Source organism: Pinus tabuliformis, chromosome 3_2 (genome assembly GCF_031772625.1).
Source record: "Pinus tabuliformis cultivar Carrire ecotype Pingquan chromosome 3_2, CPIR1, whole genome shotgun sequence".
NCBI lineage: Eukaryota > Viridiplantae > Streptophyta > Pinopsida > Pinales > Pinaceae > Pinus > Pinus tabuliformis.
The window spans coordinates 223,482,743-223,499,433 of NC_142302.1; positions in this window are offsets into that span (position 1 = coordinate 223,482,743).

The following is a 16,691-nucleotide window of genomic DNA, read 5'->3' on the forward strand; positions in this document are numbered from 1 at the left end:
GTTTAGTCTATCCAAAATATTTCCAAGCGATTCGACAGGAACTTGCGATGAAAGAGGATTAAAAGAACTAAACTCAGAAGTAGAAGGACACAAATGAATCCCAGTTGCAAAATGCAACGAGTTACTGGACGGGGGATCCAATACTATCTCCTCTATATCAATAATACCAGGTGGAAGAGGTAGACCGCCGGGTCCGTAAAAGATTTCTAGAGCCGAAGAAGGTATACCTTCTACAGTGACAGATACTAAAGGGGTGACACCCTCTAAATACTGAAACTCAACTTCCAGATGTTCAAGTGAATGAACTTCAGTCTCAAAGGGAGATTCTTGAACAACTACTAGTTCAAATATAGCCTCAGTTTGAACTGAGATGGTTTCTGGGTCAACTCTAGATGGAGTTGTTTCAGGTATAGAAGCATTTACCATTACACTAGGACCAGTTCTAATGTCCTATTGTAACTGTGGAACTTCTTCTCTAAAGGCAGATGTACCAGAAATAATTGGAGTAACTGGAGTCTCTGACGATGTTGAAACAAAAGTTTCAAATAAACCAGATGAATTGGACTCAGTTAAATGAGACCACTTTGTCTAGATTGGCTTTGTTTCCAGAGTCAAAGATGGTTTACTTGCTAGTCTCCACGAACGACGAGGTTTTGATTAACTTTCTTCCATGATTGTGCATTACTTGATCAACTCAAAATTAAGGGAAAAAAGATGTTATTCCGAATTTAATTAATTTTAATAATGCTTTGACACAACTTTTCTTTTTCAGTTCTTAAGAGTTGAGAAAAAGGTAAAGATGACTCTAGTCTCCTTCGATTTTTAATGAGCCTGAAAGGACAAGTGCTTAGATGGACCTTTTCTTTTAAAGAGTAAAAAAGGAACGAAAGTGACTACTCTGGAAAATTTAGACAGAGGGATTATCAAACCAATCGTAAAACTGCAATATACACCTTGGTAATAAATTAAAGAGAAATTACCAAGGACTTGTGTACGATAGTCAATCTTCCCGAATGTTGTGTTCAGTGCATTGCGATCAATAAGGCGGCAGACTCAGCTTCCTATGGATAAAGGATATAAACCTATTGTGGTCTCCCAATATATACCCGATGGTACGGGGAGCACAAGTATGTGCTAGCACTTGTCATATCAAGGAGGAGAATCACCCAACCTTCAATGAAAACAATAGCCACCAGTTTTAACGACACCGGAACAAGTCTCTAGCCTAGACCTATAGATATGTTGCATTAAGTTCCAAAGCATTGTTAGGTTCATTAAAATTTATTTTAAAGTTGATATTGTTTAGAGTTTTCCTTTCAATGGTTCACCACGTGATGATGATCTGAAATTCCTAATATGCAATCTACAATTATAAACAATCTTTGTTTATTTTGAGCAATGAAAATTCTAGCTACTAGGGAAAGAAGATTTCAATTCTTTCAAACAAAGAGCAAAGAGAACACACTAGTGCATTTTCATAAATCATTTTTTCGCACACAAAATAAAAAATTCTAAATGCAAATGCATCTATTTGTTTTCATTCTCCTTAATGTGAAAAATGCCAAAAAGGAAAACTAAATGCAACAAAAATCTGAAATACTTCACTCAAAGTGACATTTTCGACAATTTCTTCCTCAAAATAAAAAGGAAGACTCCATGACACTTTTCAATTTTGAATAAGACATGCTTTTGACACTTCGAATATAAAAAAATCAAACCAAATACATGAAGAAAAGTTCAATCGACTATCCAGGGAAGGAAGAATTCATGACACTTCTCTTTTCAATACAAAACGACAATTGCGACACCTTTTGTATCAAAGCGACAAATCGATTTAAACAAATTTTCGACAAAGGATTGCAAATGATAAAAAAAAACATTCACTAATCCTAATCTAATGGAGGCTGATCTATGTGATGCAAGTAGGCTTCAGTAAGAAGGCACTGTTCATAAGCAGCAAAACAACTAAACAAAACTGAAAGCAAGGTCAAAAACCCCCAATTTCTAGAATGGAAAAAGAGTTCAATCAGTCATTGCACCTTGGCTTCATAGAAAAAAAGATGCATCACACTTACTACACTCGGGAGGTGCAATGCATACTGGGTTACAGTGGAAGACAGTGCAATGGTCCAGGGAGCGCAACTGAAATGGGTTTTGGCTCAAATGTGCAGTTGTTTTCAATGAGTTAAGCTGAGCTTTGAAGAACAGTAAAGAGAAAAGTACAAAGGAATGTCTTGAGAGGTTACTGAGCTACCAAAAGGGCATCTAGATGTGCTTTCAAGTCAAATGTTTAATTCATAAACTAAACCAGAGATTGAATGAAGCAGCATTCATCTACTACGCAATTGCAGAGCAAGAGCAGTTCGAAGGCTACCTAGCTAACTTCAGGCTCTGTCTATAGTTTATAAAACAAACAAATATATGTTCTTCCCCAGAGGAGTCACCAATTTGTTCCTGGGAAAACTAGTGTCTTATCGAACAACTAGCCCTCTAGGTTTGGCAACTACCCTAGAAACAACAGTTTAATGCAATTCAACGATTTCTTCTTTGTGTAATAGATAAGAGAAATATAATGGAACCAACCTAGAGATTCTGCTTAATCCCTTGCTTGATCTCTCTCTCCTCTGATAGAGCTTGCGACTCCTCCCCATACTTAACATGCTTGGAGAGTACCTGCACAAGTACAACAACAAAGAACCATCAAAACATCGTGATCTATTACAACATAAACATTACAGAATCAGATATATAATGAAAAAATGATAGCATTCAAAAATGATAACATTCACAATTGCACAATCATATGGAAGAAAACTTGAAGAACTTTATTAATAGAAGGGAGATTTACAACCTAGTTGTCTGATCCAGCATCATCCTCCCAACTTCAATCTCTCTTCACCTCATGAAATAGCAAGATCACACCAACAATGCAATGCTCTTTCCTCAATTACAAACTATCAGCATTTCCTTGCAATTCACAATATTCCAGCCTCCAGATCTCTTAGATGAGGGATCCATTTATAGATGTGTGCAAGGGTGTGAGTCATCCATGTGGTTTAATTAGTGTCATTCCACTTGTTACCATTGGTTCCACTTGGATATTTCTTAGATCTCTTACTCATCCTTGGGCGAATTCAGAGAGGCAAGTGGCACAAGATAAGTTTCTAGAAGATTCCATGAGCAACCACCTAGCAAACTGTATTAGACATTTGTCCATCCTTGTCCATCGCACCCTATAGAAGGCCTAATCAATATGCATCACACCCTAGCATTGTATCACTCAGTATGCATCACACTTTGCCAGTGGAGCAGTTAGTATGGTTCAATTTAGGCAATTTCTGGATGGTTTCTCAGATGGAACTTTTGGGGAATGATATAATCAGATGACTATGTTCTTTTAGGGTATGAAACAACTCTTCTAGGGGTTGATGAGCCCTAGTTTATAGAAATATAAGTTTGGGGTTGATGTGCCCAAATATTTCTATAACATGACCCCAACACAAAGGTCATGACTTGCCCTCGAGTCACTCGGATGGCACGGAAATATTGCTGCGAAGATACCCCAGCTCCACTTGCACAACTACAATATCTACAGTGCTCTACGTAGCTACCTACTTAAACTCTTCAATGAGCTTCTTTGTAGTTGTTCCTTCCGCAACCAACTTCATCATTTGTTGTGTTTGTTGCAATCCCGTCAGCTTCTCCTGAATGTTGGTTGATACTTGGGAAGCTTCTTCTAACCAAGGTCCCAACCTAGCCTTGAGCACAGCCTAATTCTTCTGAGTTGCTTCTACCTATGTTAGGAGCTACTTCCCCTCCTGCAACTTAGTGAGGCATTGCGCTATAGCAATTGAGCGCATCGTCATCCTGACCTCGTCATACTACTTCTAGAGCTCATGAATCTCTGTATTCAATATCTGCAGGTTTGTGTCTTCCTACAGGGTCATTACCAACTCCATCGTATGTTCAAACAAGGTCATTCAGTCAGTGAATATGACATCCAAAGTGGCCATACTTTCCTTGATGGTGGCTCCGCGCTGCTCCCTGACCTCGGGCGGAGTCTTACGCTATAATTTGAGCCGCAACTTTGTGATCTTCATATTGAGTTCGAATTGAAATCGCCCAACTTCTGCCATTTCACCCACCTATATCTTGTTAGCCTGGATCTGCAGCTCATGTAGATCCTTTTAGACAATCCCCAACATCTGCATATACTGCTACTCGAACTGCTACCACACTTCAGTGGTGGTGTCCCATATTTTTTCACCGATCTCATCGAGATCACCCTTCGTCAATATCATGGGATCAACCTGTGGCTTTTCCAATTTTTTCTTCTTGTGGGGACCTTCCCACTGCTCCTATTCAGGCTTCTTTAGTCAAAATGGGGTGCTTTGCCCCTCATCTCCTCCTCTTCCCTATTCAGACTATCCTTCGTCCTCTATCATAGGGGAAGGGGATTTACCACTTCTCTGTGATTCATGGTGCTCTTGTTTGGTTTGCTCCTTAGCATCGTGCTCCTTCTCCATCTGAGCCTTCTCTACGGCTTCCTTCTTATGTTGTGCGGCCAACTTTTACGCAACCTGCTTTGCTACATCCTTCCTTTTCTTTTATGTTAAGCTTCTCGTGCCCCTACTAGTTTTGGTATCCAAGTCTGAGGGGGTGCACCACTCTGTTGGCCATCGCTTGATTACCTCCTAAATGTCATGATCTGTGACCAAGTATGTTAAGTCGTACCATTTCTTCTATGGGTCCTTTCATGCCTGAATGTAGACACAGTGGAAGTCAACTTTGAATGTATAATACGTTGACAAATACTTGTACAAGGTTGGGGACAACCTTGGGTGCTGGTTGATGGCCATGCGGAGGCTTGACTCCATTAATACTTAGAATATTTTATTTTTGGTGACCTGTGCGAGGTCCTTCATGGCCCATAAGGAGGAAAACTACGTGGCCTCCAGAAATCCTTCTTTCAATGGAGGAAACTGACTATCCTCTGGAAGCTCCCATGTGACCAACACGATGGAGAGCATCAACCACACATATTGGAATGGATTGGTATCATCTTGGACCTCACGGGAATTCGCGTGGAATTCACTGCATAGGTACCTTGACTAGTTAAACTACACATCCTTCATACATTGTGCAGCTAAAGAGACCATGGTGCCGAACTTCCTTCACACGACACTTCCTCTTTACCTTTCCTACTAGGATTTGTGTGTCAATCAACACTACGGGGTAGTTGATAGACGTGATTTAATATCCATGTGATTTTTTCACAAGTGAAAACTCCTTCTTCATCTTATCCACCAAATCCTTTTCTCCTACCTTTCTGCCAAAATCCTTGGCCGGATTCAAGCCCTCATGTGGCAGGTGCGTGATCCTATGGATGAGCATGTCAGTGAGGGGCAGAGACCCTTTGAGCCATAAGCACCCATCATGCACCAGCGTAAGTAATTGCCACACACAAGTTGTGTTGATAATGGTGCGGTGATAGTGGGGCACCTACAAAAAGTTCAATAACTTGGAATTCTCCACTCCGCAGATCCATTCCACCATTTCTAGCTCGGTGACACCTAAGTATAGGTAATAGAAATGCTTCAAACAATTTGTTGGCATGAATTGAGGGAACCACTCATGGTCTGCCAGGTCGCAATATTCCATCTTCAGCAATGGGATCCACACAAGGTGCAGACCTTCGAAGGGGACGTGCTCCGACTGCAAGGGTGTAGAGATGAAAAAATTATCTGAGTCAGGATCCTTGGTGACCTTTTCCTTCCCCTTGCATGGAGGGATATAGTCAGGCAACTTGGTAAGGGGATCCACTCCCTCATTGTCTATATCTTCGGTGCCCTATCCTTCCTCGGCTTCCAAATTGACAACCCTCTCGAGTTGCTTATCTTTCTTTTGCTTTTTGAGTCGCAAAGTGTTTTTGGGGTGACTCGCATACCTGCATCAGCTTCTTCTACTTATCCTTCTTCGTCTTCTAGGTTTCTCTAATAGGGGTAGGCTTCGGCATAGGCGACCTCGGTGCTATAGGAATAGGAGTTGGAGCTTCCATACTCACCACCTCTGGAGCATCTCCTCTAGATGCGACATCTCCCCTAGTTCTCACAATCTCAGCAGGGCTTGGTCCTAACATGGTTTCAAGGATGAACTTCTGATTCAACTCTGGTAAATTGGAAAGCGCAGGGCTTGTGCCCAAATCCTCAAAGAATGAGTAGTTCATAAGCAACATACAACTCAGCGCAAAAACTCTAAGTTTGAAAAGTGTTCTATGTTGGACCGGCATGCGTAATTTATAGGGGTTTTTGAATTCAAATCTGACTGTTCCCCCCAAAATTTGATCATTAATGTTTTTTTGGAGGTAGATCTTCAAATATTTTGGCCTTAAATGTCACCAACCTTCTCCTCTTAATCATCTTATGGCTATCAAATCATGAACAATGACTCCAACAATCACTTTCTTATTGTGCTGCGCGGTACTTCCCACCATAGTGCAGCTACCTGCGTGCAACTTCTTATTTAAAATTTCAACCTTTTCCGCGTAGTCCACCTACTGCATAGTATTCCAATCTTGGTAATGTATTTTATATTCCCGCGCTCCCTTACAACTTCCTGTAGTACTAAGGTTGTTCTGCCATCATATAGTCATTGTGATGGGTCCCCCGTATATGGCTTCAATCAGCTTCCATTCACCCTTCCTGGAAAAGGTTCTCCATTCAGCTTCATGAGCTGCACTGTGCCTCCATCTATAATCTCTTTGATGACATATGGCCCAAGCGAGTACATCTGAAATTTCCCCAAAAACTTAGTGAACTTGCTATCATATAACAATACCAAATAATTTACCTTGAACGTGCATATCTTGATGTGTCTATGTGCCATTCTTTTTCATGTTCCTTTTGTACTTCCTGATGGAATCCAGCCAAGAATCTGTCTTCTTCAAGCTCCATCAGCTGCACGATCCATTCTTCCAAGGCTTCACGATCTACCTTACCTGTGAAAGCTATTACTGCAGACTAAGAATGGTATATTAAAGGCCAATCTAAAAGGTGTTTGTCATGTCAGATTTTTGCAAGTAGTCTTGTATGCCCATAGCATTGCAGGTAAGCACAAATCCCAATCATTCTGCTGCGCATTACAAATATTTGTCAGCGCATTCTCCAAAGTTGTATTAAAGGCCTCAAGTGTTCCATTAGCCTAAGGATGATATGGTGTGATCTTCTGATGATAAACCTGGAACTCTTCAGCCAATGCACTGATCGTTTCATTTAGGAAGTGTGTACCCTAATCACTCATCAACACTTTTGGGAAGCTAAATCTGGTTAACACATACTCAAACAAGAACTTCACTATTCTATCCCCTATACAATCTTTCACCAGTTGTGCCTCCACTCATCTAGTTAGATACTCCATCATGGTGATGATATAGCGTGCACCTATCTTCTTCCTTGGGGGTTGAATTGGCCCAATGAAATCAATTTCCCATTCAAATGACTGCAACGATACTTGAGGATTCAGTGGAAACTCGTCCCTTTGCGATGGTCCTACCATTCATTGACATGCATCCCATGCCCTACAATAAGCTTTATAATATTTATGCAGTGTATGCCACCATAAACATGCGCGCAAAATCTTTTGGATTGTTGTTTTTCCTACATAATGTCCTCCCACAAACCCTCCATGAGCTTCAACGAGGATTCTATTCCACTCAAAATCTGGCACATACTGTCACAATATATCATCCACACCCATCTTATACAAATGTCCTACAATCATTGAAAAATTTGTCGCACGCACTACCAATTCCTTATTTTTCTAACTTGTATACACTTCCGGTGTCATCCTTGTAGTTAGAAACTGAATAATATCAGCAAATTTGTTATCTGCTATGTGCACCGCGAAGAGCTGCACATCGGGCAACCCTTCATCCAAATTGGTAGGCTTGTTACCGAAAATTTTGTCACTGCCCCTGTACTCCCTGTCTATGACCCTAGAGGACCTCTACAGTGGACCTGACATGCTTTCCCATCATGAAGAAACTCCCAGTATGTCCCTCTTCATGAGCAGAATAATTCCCCTTTGCATCATTTCCCAGAGATCTTCCTTCTATCCCAGTTTACAAGACCGACACTACTGACCAGTTTTCTCCTCACACCGATTTACAAAGGTTAAAACTAGACCTTGCATCATTCGGATCAACTAATCCCTTTTCCAGTCATGCCAATCCTCTTTTGGAATGTTTTTTAAATAAGGAGTTGAAGATTCCATGTCTAGAAGCTTTGTAATGGAAGTCTAGTAGATGGTTGGGCAGGATAGAGCCAAGGAAATAAGTTTGGGCTCTTTTCCCCTATTAAGATGGAACAACCTTAAGAGATAATACCTTCTCCCATGATGAGAGGAACCACCTCCCATCCATCCAAGCTATATAAACCTCTCTTTTTCCCAAGAAAAAGCTAGTTGGAGTTTTGGAGCAAGTTTTAATGACCATCAAGTCATCTATAGCTTGTAGCTTTCTAGTGTATGTTTGAGGGAGAATAGTGTGATTTTGGTTTGGTTTGAGACTAGAGGGAAAGAGTCCTTAAAAATTCCATTGTTGGGGCTATCCCTGGAGTGCTAGCAGAAGTGTGGGAACCCAGATACGTCGAAGGAGACCAGCAATGTCAAGGCACCAGTTGTACTCTCTTTCTTATCTATATAAATGAAACTATTGATTGATTTCCTACATGAAGTGTCATTTTACATCTTTATGGCTTAATGTTCCTTGACATATTAAGTAGGTTGAATACAATATTGTATGCTATCATGTTTGTTTTTTTTGTTGTTTTCTTGTTTCAGGTATTCGAAGGAAGGAAACGAAAGATAGCTGGAGTGGGGAAGCATAATCATCATCAAGCCGAATAGAGTTCTAAGAGGTAGGCCCTCTTAATTAATTCTAGATTTTCCATAGATTGTTTGTTTGTGGCTAGACCCACTCTCTCGGGCTAGAGGAATTGTTTGTGTTCGCACTGAGAATCTACTTGCACCACAAATTGGCAACTCCACTAGGCAACCAATCCTTCCCTTTGATTGATTGTCATTTTATGGTTTTGTGTGAACTTTTCTAGTATCACCATTTCCCTTTAGTGTTCTCTGCTTTGCTTGGTTTACTGCTTTGAGCCTAAAATTTACAGTGGAAATTATGGTCTTAACCTTTGAAAATTTTATTTTTTTCCTTAAATCCTTGTTGAGCATGTTTATTTTTCTGACAATCACACCGATCAGCATGAGTTTCTCAAAAAAATTCATGACAACCCCCTTTTGGTGCGTTTTTTCAGTTAGGTAGTCACATTGATTCCTATAGGTGAAGATCAGGGTTTACCCTAAATCATAGCCAATTTGTCTTTCCCTTCATATTTCTATCTCTCAGCTTGTTTTGACTGTGTTCTCCCTGGCTGGAAAGCTCTTTTAGATTGGTTTGTATGATTGGTTGATTTGCCTTTTCTTCACTTGGTTTCTTGAGTTCTTGGATGGTGTATAACCCTAGGGCATCTAGGTCATCACCCATTCACTTGTTTTCTTGCTCAAAAAGTCAAGCCAATAGTCAAATTCTCTCCTTGCATTTCATTTGATTAGTCATTTTGTTGCTTTGATTTCCATTTAACAAGTTTGAAAATGTTTCATTTAGTGTTTGAGCATCTCTTTTCGAGCATAGATCACATTGCCCATATTGTTTTTGGTTTAGTCTTTGCTTCATTAGTTTTGAAAGGAATTCTCTTTTGTGCTTTTTGTTTGCTTGTGATTGATTGTTTTGCGAATATTTCATTGAAGTGTTTGTGAAAGATTCATTCCATAATTTCATTGAAAAATACATAATTCTAATTTTCTGAATCAATATGTTACATTAGTTAGCATCATTGAAGGCTAGAGTTGCATTGTAACTTGCATTGGAAAAGAAATGAATTCTCTTTACTAGTGAAAGGACTACTTGAAGTGCATTTGATAGGGAAGGTAGGAATTGGAAAGAGTTTTTCTTCATTTTTTTTTTCAAATGGAAAAATAGTGAAAAGGTCATTTTGCTTTCAGTTTCTTGTTTTGTTGCATTTGAGTATGTTTTCTACTCTCCTAGTGTAGACAATTCATCTAATTGAAAGGGTCTTGTCTCATTTAGCTACATATAAGTGTTTTTGAGTCACATCGATAAGGCCTGAAAACCGAGACATAATTTCAAGATAAACTCTAAAATGTACTCAATTAACCTAAGCCACATTTGAAATCTAACGATCACATCTTAGAAGGTCTACGCTAGAAACGTGTTCCGATGTCTTAAAAATTAAAAGTTGTCATTCACTTTGGCACTAGACAACGCTAATACAAACTTGTGCTCCCCGTACCATCGAGTATATAAAGGGAGACCCAATTAGGCTACAACCCTTTATCCATAGGAAGCCGATTTTGCTGCCTTGTAAATGTGATACACCAAACACAACATTTGAGGAGATTGCCTTCGTGTACTTCTCGGTCTACTGGGAGGTATTCTACAGTTCATGGTTACCTAGTAATCATTTTTACCTAGATCATCCTGAGTAGTCATTTCGATATTTTTGACTCCCTAAATATAAAAGATCACCTGAGTGCTTATCCTTTCAAGCTCCTTTCAAACCGAAAGTGATAGAGACACCTTTGGTTCTTTCTCGATTCTTAAAATATTAAAGAGAACCAGTTTGATTTTGCGTCTTAAAATTTTTTTGCCCACGATCTTATAACATCCCTGTTAGTATTTTTTAGACCACATTGTGAGTATACCTTTAAATACATTTTAAAGCCCTTGAAATCAATCTCTCTTTTGGTTATTTCAAACAAGATCATCATGGTTGAACCAACTGGTTCACCTAGTTCCTCTTCCTCTCCTCTGTTTGAAATATTATCTTAGAAGCCTTTTCCTAAATTTCCACAGTCGCTTGAGGACCAAGGTGTTGAGCTTGGAATTGTTTTGATTATTCAACCTTTGTCATCTTGTCCTACCCGTTCAGATACTAGGTCACCACAGCATCTATACAGTCTGTATGATAAACCGGGTATTCCTTTCGAATTATCCCCTCGAACATCTATGGTAGTCCGTCACCATCTATTTTCACCCATGTAATTAGAAGGCGAAATCCAAGTCTCCTCTCCATGTCACTCAGAGGTTTCCACTCCATGCACAGTCGAGGAGTAGGAATATCCCTTCCCTCCTGAAGGTTTCCATTACATGAGAAGAATTCTGATTAGTGTTCATCCCGAGTTACCACGTAATTACGTGACTTTAGCTTAGTTGGTTTTAGGCATACCTACTGCCTCATCATTGTATCACAACCCTATTTGGGAATCTGGTGCTATGCCACATAGGTTCATTCCTTCAGAACCCGACCTCCTAGCAGAGATTGATTTCTGTAGTTACTTTAGTCCCGGTGCAACCCACCATTACCAATCCTCTTGTTTCGTCAGTCCAAGTAACCCATCCGGTTCAACTGATGATCTTGAATCATGTTGCTGTCAATTATTCGATCCCTCCAGTAAGTGGACAGGCTATCCCACTACCTGGGGGTAGAGTCTAAATGTTTATATGATGTCTGGCACAACCAATGTGAGTGGCTCACAACCTCACATGGTTGGGATGAACCAACCCCCTTTGGGTGCCATTTCGAATCCTACTGGTCCTGCTGGATCAAGTAATGTCCAGTACCAATATCCCAATGTTGGTCTGTCTGGTGTTGGGTGCTAAAAGGTGTCTTTTAAAACTCCTAATTGCCTCACTTTTTTTCTTCAAGAGTGTACACAATATGTGCAAGCTATAAATCCAGAGAGTAATTCTTTTTAAGTTGAACTATAAAACTTGATAAAAGAGTAAACGAATGCATTTATAAAACTCAAATTGCAACTGTTAACGGAAATATTACATCTAAGCATCAAGACTGAATCCTCAACTAAAATCGTAATCAAATCTCAAACAAGAAATTTAATTGACAACAACATCAACCGAGAGCATAGTAGCATTAACCAATCTCTTCTAGCTGATTCTATCTAAATCACACTCAATCTCAATTAAGCAATTTAAATGGAAATGATATCAACCGAGAGTTTAGTAGTATTAACCAATCTCTTTCAGCTGATTTTATACTAACCACACTCTTATCGTAGTCAACCAAAAATCAATGTCGTAACTGATAATTAATTCAACCTGCAGTGATCACAAAGGAAATCAAATGGAAAAGTTGTGAAGTACATGAGATCAGAATAAAGGAAAGTAAACTAACTGCAATGTAAACTCACAGGAAATTAGAAGATATCAAACAGGGTAAACTTAGCAGAAAATGGAAAAACATCAAACCAATTATACTCGCATGAATTAGAAAGATATAACACAGAGGATAGAAGTTTGATCCACCAAAGGCAGGGCCCTCGCCACCAGCGAATAGTGCTGAGCTACTTTAGAGAATACCAAGGATCAACAACGTAGATTATGTATTAACCATTGAATTCAATCCTCATTACAATACGGTCGTCCTTCAGAATAACATTCTGTATATTGAAATTACAATTGAGGTCCCAAGCGAAAAGCTAAATCTTTCCATTCTATCCTACTATCCTATCATTCTCATCTAATCTATCTCTAATAATATATATCACTCTTTTATCTTTGTTCTCTTTTAAATACACAGAGAGAAAAGAGAAGCTACAACTGAGATGATTACAATATGATTCCCATTACAAAATTGGACTGTTCACAACAAATTGATTAGCAAGATCATATCTGAAATATCTCTCCATCAACATTCAACAGAACATGTCGAATTTGGTATTGCAACTGAGATAATTTGGAAAATGGTCGCAACAACAAATCGGAGAAAATAGTATTCAGAGAACCTTTTGTTTCTCTTAATACGGGCCGAATATGGGAAAAATGCTTGCTAAAAAACTAATTCAGTCCGTTCTAGACAAAACCCATATTTCGGATTTTCCAAATTCTTCTCCATTTGTCCGAAATGTCCAATACAAATTTGCCACTTCTTATTCCAACGAATTTCTGAGTTGGCATATTTAATGATGAGCTGGAGATCAAATCTGCAATCTAGAAGATATCTTGGAGGCTAAAATGGTGAGTGATGTTACAAAAAATTTATTAGTAAATCATCATTGGTAAATTCATGCATAATAATCATCAATTTATTAAAAATAAAGGAGAAGAAATAATATTTATCCATAAGAGCATAAATAATTATAAAATGGAATTATATGATAAATCATGATAAATGATGTGATAAAGAAGGGTAGAAATGGGTGAATTAGGTGTTAAAAGGTGATAATAATAATGACATATTACTGGTCCAACACACCCCCAAACTGAATATATTGCATGTCCTCATGCAACCCGAAGCCTCTATATTAACCAAGCTATAGAAAAAAAATGTTCATCCCAAGTCATGAAATTGATGGAACAAATGAATTCTTCCTCAAATAATTAATATTCAATGTTAGTAATGTTGATGAAGGCCTAACAATTTTTACATTGACGTTCAACTATATGTATATGAAGTTGCAGTAAAATATGATATAAGTAACAACAAACTTCATTAACTATTTTCTCAAAAAAAACTACAAACCAGATTTTACTGAAATTTTGCAAGTAGATTTCTACTATATTAATGCTTCTATGATCCAAAAATTAGATCTTTTGATGCGTGGATAATGAGATATAAACAAAATGGCTGTAGGTGACAGTGCTTGATTTCAGAAATTTGACAAACTAATTTAACTTGAAATTGTCTGGGTATGTGTATTTTAATGATACCTCTTTGTTATCCAAAAATCACAAGAATTCAGTTCATAGTTTTAAAGATATACACAAATCAATTTTTGCACTGTATAAAAATGAAATTAAATGCCTTAAATGAAAAAGAAAATAGAAAACATCCATCACGTGTAGCAATTCCTCCCATAAACTGGAGAATTAGCATGCCCTCATGCAATGCTAGAAAATAAATTCAGGTGGTTGCTACCATCTGTTGAAATATATGCTTGGTGTAAAACAACATGGAATAAGGGAGGCATTGAGAATGAATAAGAAGATCAATAGATGATAAATAATATTAATGACATGGTCATAAGAAAGAAATGAAGAAAACTAACATTCCCCCAAACTGAAAGATGATATGTCTCTGAAAAAAGGGAAGTGGTAAAGATGTGGAATGAATGATGATAAATAATGCGTAATGGATTTTCATGAAAGTCTCCTAAATTTTCAATAAATCAAAGACTTATGCTATTTTACCTCAAGTTTTACCTCCGAAAAAATATGGAATGACATGTATGGAATAGAATTTATTGAAGTTGATGTAGGCCGAGTTGACGTTGAAAGAGATGCTAAAGGTGGAACCCAGGCAAGCACATCATGTCTTGAACAATTGTTCGCATTCATGAGTTTGTCGAGCCTCTTCTGTTAGTTGCAATAGTGTGGCCTTGATGCGAATAGATTTTCCCCCCATACTTGTCTTTCTCCTGTAAACAAATCACTATTTGCATGCAAATTTCTTGAATCCACAGTTTTAGATTTGAACAGCAATAGATAAGTCGTATGCAAAAATACCAATCAGAAAAAACTTTTGTATAAATGCAATACTAATATTTTGTCAAATCAACAAGTTATGGCAGAGTGCAGTAATTATATCGCATGTTATCCCATAATACATACCTTCCCCCTCCAATTAGAAAAGGGTGTTCATGACCATAAAGAATAGGAAAAGTGTTGTTCTAATGACAAGGCAAGGGAATAAACAGTGCGACAATAAATGAAGCAGAGTACACATATCAATGATAGGACGGCAAGAGGTATGGGTATAATGAGAGCAAAGTGTGTAAAGATAGTTATGAATAAGAGATAGGATGCTTTGGATTGATGATAATTTATGAAAAATAAAAGGACAACAATATTCCAAAAACATGCTTTGTTGACGGTATTCTAGCTGCAAATGATGCGATTGGTCGGAAAACAATTTCTCATGCGTAAAGGTTCAAAACAGGGAAAAATTAAGGAAATAACTTCTTCAATAAAAAGAGAGAAAAAGAAAAGGGTATTATAGTAATAATTGACAATAAGATATAACTTCAATACCATAAGTAGAGCCTCTGCTGCCAACAGGTTTCCATAGCCTTGACAAGGTTGCTTTTAACCCATATGAGCCAGGATCCTCAATTTATAAATGGAGAGTTCCAGTGTTGTTCTACAGAAGAGATCCGTGTGCTAGCGTGGTAACCAGATAACTACACTACCATTCACTTGGATGTAGCAAAAGTGATTAGGCCAGCTCGTAATGAGGTCTCCTGTTCCAAGAATATTTTGGCTATCCAATGGATCATAACCCTGGTGTGGTGGCCATAGTGGGAACGTCACTTCGTTACTTCCTTGTGAACATGGTAGGTTGGCTCTTAATGAGACCCCCTATACTCTATCTGTAGGAAAAATTTTGTTTTTATTACACATTTTTATGATAAATAGAGGGATACTCGGTACTCCTTAAGAGTAGGGATGGTGGAAGAAGTTTAACATGTCAATAGAAAGAAAAAAAAAATATACCCATAATATCATTTATTACATACAGAGAAGATTATAACTAGGAAGAGTGGAACCAACATGGTATTAAGATGATCAATCTGTATCATGTACAGTAGAAAATGATGCAGTAAAGTAGTATATAAATAACTATGTCCCTTTTCTTAAAAAGAATCTCTCATCCAGAAGCTATCCTATTAAAGATCATAATGTGAATTATATTAACTTGCTTCAATAGAATCCATAATTCTTGTCCTCATAAAAGTAGTGTACTTCATGCCATGAAAGGGAATCAGTAAAATGTGGTTGAGATGAACTAGGAATAATCCCACAAGAGGAAGGAGGTGTTATTCACAATACACAAAACTTCACAAGAAGCAAAAATGTTGTTCCAAAGTGGGAACAAGAAAAATACTCTAAAAGTGTTGTTCCCTAGAGGGAACAACAAAAATGCAAAAAAGGCTCAAAAAGGAGTTGTTCCCTAGAGGGAACAACAAAAACTCTAAAAGTGTTGTTCCCTTGAGGGAACAACAAAAAACAATTGAAAAAAAGTGATATTTCCTTAAGGGAACAACAAAATCTAAAAGTGTTGTTCCCTTAAGGGAACAACAAAAAACACTAAAAAAAGTGTTGTTCCCTTGAGGAAACAACAAAAACACACTCAGAAAAAGTGTTGTTCCCTTTAGGGAACAGAAACTGTTCCCTCTAAACACTCGAAAAAATGTTGTTCCCTTTAGGGAAGAGCAGCTGTTCCCTAGAGAGAACAACAAAAAAACACTCAGAAAAAGTGTTGTTTCCTCTAGGGAACAACAAAAACACACTCGGAAAAAGTGTTGTCCCCTTTAGGTAACATCAGCTTTTCCCTGGAGGGAACAACAAAAACACTTGAAAAAGTGTTGTTCCCTTTAGGGAACAGCGAAAACACTCGAAAAAGTGTTGTTCCCTAGAGGGAACAACAAAAAAACACTCGGAAAAAGTGTTGTTCCCTTTTGGGAACAACAGCTGTTCCCTTTTGGGAACAACAACTGTTCCCTGGAGGGAACAACAAAAAAACTTGAAAAAGTGTTGTTCCCTGGAGGGAACAATAGAATCATACTCAGAAAAATGTGGTGTTCCCTCAAGG